This window comes from Onychomys torridus, chromosome X, assembly GCF_903995425.1.
Source record: "Onychomys torridus chromosome X, mOncTor1.1, whole genome shotgun sequence".
NCBI lineage: Eukaryota > Metazoa > Chordata > Mammalia > Rodentia > Cricetidae > Onychomys > Onychomys torridus.
In genome coordinates, this window is record NC_050466.1 from 110626914 (window position 1) to 110632932 (window position 6019).

The window sequence follows — 6019 nt, forward strand, 5'->3', positions numbered from 1 at the left end:
CCGAATCCCACTTATCCTGAGTACCTTCACCCCGTTCTCCCTCGGTCTGGTGGTCCAGCTGAGATCCAGTCCGCAGCAGTCATCCTTGTGGATTCCTGGAGTTTCCCTGGCATCAGGTATCTCCCTAACCCTATAATGGCAACCTTTATCAAGATATCTCTTTCATTGCTTTACATCTCCATCCCTCCCCCAACTCCATCATTCTGATTCCTTATGTTCCCATCCCCCATCCCCTCCTCTCTAACCCCAACTCCCAGTTTACCCAGGAGATCTCATCTATTTCCCATTCCCACAAAACATTTTACTATATGTTCATTATTTCAAATCATTACAAAATTCTGACAAACCATCATAGTTGAGGGTACAAACAAATACAAATAATTTTCTGAAACTCAGTTTCCAATGATCTCACCAAGTCAATGGTTTCAACAAAACTTAAATATAGTAGTAGATTACTTCCAAGTTTTGTCTTCTTTTTCAGTTGCTAACAATTTGTTTAAATCCAGTGCAAGTTCTCATGTTTTTATATCTCTGAAAAACATCACGGGGAATACATTTTGCAATATTTGGCAATGGTTACTGCAGAATGAATACTATGCCACATTAGTCTTTGTATGCCCTTGTTCGTTGTTAGGAGTCATTTCTTTTTCTTTTTACTTAAGATTCTTGGTAATGAGTTCTAGAATTCTCAGTGCCCTCCTGCCTTCTATAGAGTCAATTCATACTGTTGCTCTGTGTTTATATTCATTTGTTCTTGACTCCTCTCTGCATCATACTCTTAGATAAAAATTACATTGAACATTCCTTAGTGATTCTCCAAGGCTTCTCACTGAAGCAACATATTTTGTATCTTATAATGAGTATAATATTGTAAAATATAAGTGTAAAGTGGACTTTGAGACTTGGGAGATGAAGTTCAATATCAAAAAAATGATAGAAGCACAGACAAGGAATATTTTAAAATTAGATTTGGAGTCACAATTCTGTTTGAACCACTTTCTCATGTGTAAATTTGTGCCTTCAATTCAAGTGAGTAACAAAATATCAACTTAGTAATTTGGCTCTGGAATATGATTAAGATATTACACACAGGTATGGTATGTTTTATCCCAAAGGAGGACAAAGAACTTTTAAGTTTATAATGTTAGCACAGTACATATTGTGAATGGAATCTTTATCAACTACAACAAAACAGTGATATATAGGCAATACCTAGTGCTGATGAGCTAAAAGTTTAAGCTGTACACTTTATATTTCAGAATTGTAGGGGGTCATGAAACAAGGTCTCTAAATTAAAGTCCTCACTTCCAGAAGTAGTTAAATGCAAAGCAAAGCTAAGGCAATGATCCTCCTTAGGAGGCAATGAAAAATTCTGTTGTATAAGTGCCATCTTTTGAAACCCTGAAATCAAGGTTTCTAAAGAAATAAAAGGCAAGTATCCCAACCAGGAGACTGTAGCAGTCTATAAAAAGAATCACTGTGCTAATAGGGCCATAAGGATTCAGGTAAAAAGTCGAGGTAATGTGAGGGCTACAAAAATGCATGCCCTTCATTTTAGTGGCTTTGTATAACATCAGTGACACAAATTCTGTCTTGCTGGGCTCTGTGCTGTGGACCATATACAGAGTGCTTCAGTGTGTTTTAGAAACATTCCTAATAGGCAAAAATCTGTAAACTCTAATCTATGAAGGAAGCAAGTATGATTACAAATCTCAACAGTTACTAGGTACTGAATGTATTGCTTAAATTTTTAATTAATTGAGAGAAATAGGTAACACAAAATGAGTTCAGGGTATTTGAACACTTTTTCTTCAACTTGTAACACTGACCTGTGATAACTTTAATAGTGTAATCAGTGTACTACTATGTAATTCAGAGTAAACGACAATGTAGTCTATCAATCTATCTATCTATCTATCTATCTATCTATCTATCTATCTACCTATCATCTATCTGTATCTATATCTATATCTATATACTGTTGTGTCTTAGAAAATAAAAGTATATAGACCATAAATGTGAAATTTTATTTTATTTTAAAACATTGATTGGAGTTGTATAATATACAACTCTGAATTACATTTTCTGCCTCTTTCCACTCTATCAAAGAATCATTTTATCTCTTCAACAACACTCTCAAACATCACCATCCTACACTCCATTTATTAACCTTTACCTGACGTTTTACTGGTGATTAAAGCATCAGTGATAAATACATCACTAATACTTTTGCAATATTTCCTTTGAGCTCTACATATCCTCAAGTTGACTCAGCATCATTTTATTTTCTCTACATTCTGATTCTAACTTACTGCATCAGGCAGCTTTCTTTCTCCTTTAATTAGCAAAACAGATGCAGAAATCTCCACCCCAATAATATCTGATTTCCTTTTTCTGGGATTAATACATCCCACCACTTGGCTTCTGAAAAATATTACACCCCTATACTTTCTGCATGTTAAAACAAAACTTCTTGAAGTTGATCAATCAGATTCTTCTTCATAGGTGTAACAAGAAATATAAGGCTCTTTGAATATATATAACATGGCATTAGAAAGTTTAAAGTTCTGGAGGTACTAGTGGGATAGGTGAAAACCCCAAAACACTCTTCAGATCTCTTCAGATACTGTTAGCTAAGTCACAGTGAGGATTAATATTCCTGGCATAAACACTAGTCATTTTTATAGCATGACTTTTTCTGCTTTATGGAAAAACCTTCATCTTCTTTCAAAGTGTTGGCTGTATAATCCGAAACTTCTCTGCAAGCCGAATAAGAGTATTGAGTAATGTGAAAAAAATGGCCTTTTGCACAAACTTCTATTCAACTAAATCGCTTAACAGATGGTGGTAGGAGGTAGTTGGACCTAGCAGAGAAAGGAAGAGAAATAAGCACAGAAAAGAAAAGCCACATGATTATCAGGTGTTCATATAATATTTTAGACTTTCAAATAAAAACCTAGGGAAAAAAAAAAACTTGATAATGACTTGGTGTGGATAGAAAGCATTATGCCTATTCTCTAAAAAAATATAATTTTTTATCTAATGAACCCTCTTTATCTAAAGAAATAAAAAATAAAACAAAAAACATCAAAGCCCCATGGTCAGAAACCCTGCAACTAAATCTCCTCAAGGAAACTTCCTATTCTAACTCAAATAAAGGTGACAAACAGTTACAGCCCACAATGATGCCTATAGAAACATCTTGCTAAAAATCAAATGTTTGGAAAGCTTGCTAATCAGAATCTCTGTAATTCTACCACTCAGGGACTTTTAAGATTTACATTTCATTGTGATAGCATATTTCTGCAAATATATCATCTGTCATTGACATAATTTACAAAATTAACTGATGGTGAACATGCATATGACTCAAGTTAATTTGTGGTATATTGTCATTATGCAAAGATCAATGTGTGTTTAATCTTAACTTCTCTTTTTAAAGTCTTAATAAAATAAACCAAGCACATGATTTAGGGTATTAACACTTTTGTTTATATATTTATTGAAAACATTTTTATACAATATATTCTGTTCAGGATTTCCTCTCTCCTGACTTCTCCAAAGTCTTCCCTGTTTGCTCATCCACTTGAGACCATGCCATTTTCTCTCTCTCTCTTTAAAAAGCAAACAATCAGGCAAACAAACAAATAAGAAAAAAAAATACAAAAAACAGAATTACAAAAAAGAAGAAGCATGTAAGTATCATGCACTAACACACCCTATTCCTCATACTGTGTTGCTTTGTCCAGCCTTAACATGATGGGAAGTGGCTAGTCTTATTGCAATTTGATATGCGATGTTGGATTGATATCTATGGAAGGCCCATCCTTTTCTGAATAGAAATGAGGAAGAGTGGGTGATGTGGGAGCAGAGGTGAGGTGTGAGAGAAGGACTTGATGGAGAGGAGGGAGGGGAAACTGTGGTTGGGATGTAAGTATTAATAATACTAATAACAATAATAATAATAAAACCATTTAAAAATAAATGAAGAAACATAGACAGACAGTCTCCCCCAACACACAAATAGCCAATAAAAACACAAAAATGGGAAAACATAATTGTGGTGGTTTAAAAAAATGGCCCTCAAAGGGAGTGGTATTATTAGGATGTGTGGCTTTGTTGGAGTAGGTGTGGCCTTCTTGGAGGAAGTGTGTAACTGTGGTCGGTGGGTTTTGAGCTTTCCTATGTTTAAGATATGCCCAGTTTGGAACCTAGGGCCTATGCTGAGACACTTTGCTCAGCCTTGGTGCAGGGAGGAGGGGACTGGACCTGCCTCAACTGAATCTACCAGGCTGGGCTGAATCCCCCGGGGAGACCTTGCCTTGGAGGAGGTGGGAATGGGGGGTGGATTGGGGGGAAGGCTTCAGGGTTGGGAGGAAGGAAGACAGGGGAATCCGTGGCTGATATGTAAAATTAAATATTATAAAACAAAAATATTTATTAAAAAAGATATGCCCAGTGACACAGTTCACTTCCTGTTGATAAAGAACTCTCAGCTCTTTTTGCAGCACCACACGTGCCTGTTTGCCAACATGTCCTGCCGTGGTGGTAACTGACTAAACCTCTGAAATTGAAAGCTACCTGAATTAAATGTTTTCCTTATAAGAATTGCTGTGGTCATGGTGTCTCTTCACAGCAATAAAAACACTAAGACAAAAATATATAGTCAAAAAAGACCAGTAATGTAAATGTATGCCCAAATAAAGCATATGAGTAAAAAAAAAATCTCCAAAATTACCATTGAATTTCATTTGTACTGTGAATCTACTGCTGGGAATGAGGCCTGCATTAAGTGTGGTTTGTACACCCAGAAATATTCCATTGGAGAAAACCAAGTTGTTCTTTGCAAGTAAATGTCAATTGGAAATAGATTCTTCATTAGAGATGGGAACTGGTGTCCACTTTCCCCTCTCAGCACTGAGACCCTATCTGGTTTTAACCTATGCAATCTCTGTGCATGCTGACATAGTCTCCATGAGTTCACATGTGCTTTATTTCTATTTTGTCTGGAAGAATGTTTCCTTCGTGTAATCCATCCACTCTGGCCCTTCCAATATTTCTGAGTTCTCTTCTCCATAGCTACCTGAACACTGGGGGGAAGAGGTTTGATGAAGAAATCCCACTTAAGACTCAGTGCTTTCCACTAAAATGAAACTAAAGTTTCCCTCCTATTTCTCCCAAGTATAAAAGCTCTGTTGCCATTGCTAACTTATCCCACTGTACTAATCTGAAGACTTGGTAAAGGTCATTATTTGTATTTTGTGACATCTGGACTATTATGAACCATGCTATCCACAACTGACCCATGTAGTATACTATGATTTGATTGCATTTCATGCATAATATTTTTACTTACCTTGAACTTAATTATTAAATTTTATTTGTTTATTTTCCTATGTTATCATTACTGATTCAAACCTCTTTTATTCTGTGGTTATCTTCCGAGTATATTGAAATCCTTAGATATTTTAACAACTTGCTTTCTTATAGTCTCTCTAGAGGCTTCTAACCCAAAACAATGTGCAGTAGCTGTTCTCTAAGCCCAGTGAAAGATTCCATCTTAATTTTTTCTGAATACTTGGCAAGGGTGTTTGGAAACAATGTGTCTGCAATTAATCTTCCATCATACTTGTCTAATAGTTTATATTTATTATTATAATAATAGATTGATCATTTTTATACAGGAGTATTTCCTTCATTTTCCTGCAAATAAGAGAGATGAAGTCTATTATGCATATATGTATACATTATTTATCTATTAATCTGTTAAGTCACTTAAACTGATTCTATAACTTGGATATTGTTAATAGTGCTATAATATGCTATCTCTGTGATATGATGATCAGGAGTCTTTTAGATACATATACAGTAGTGATATAGGTGTAAAATGTTATAGTTCTATTTTCAGTTTTTTCAAACCTCTATGCTGATTTCCATAATTGATGGACTATTCTTCACAGGAATTTTCTTGCTTGCAATGCTCTGGAGAAGTTTAGTCACTTTCTGATTATTTTTTGAA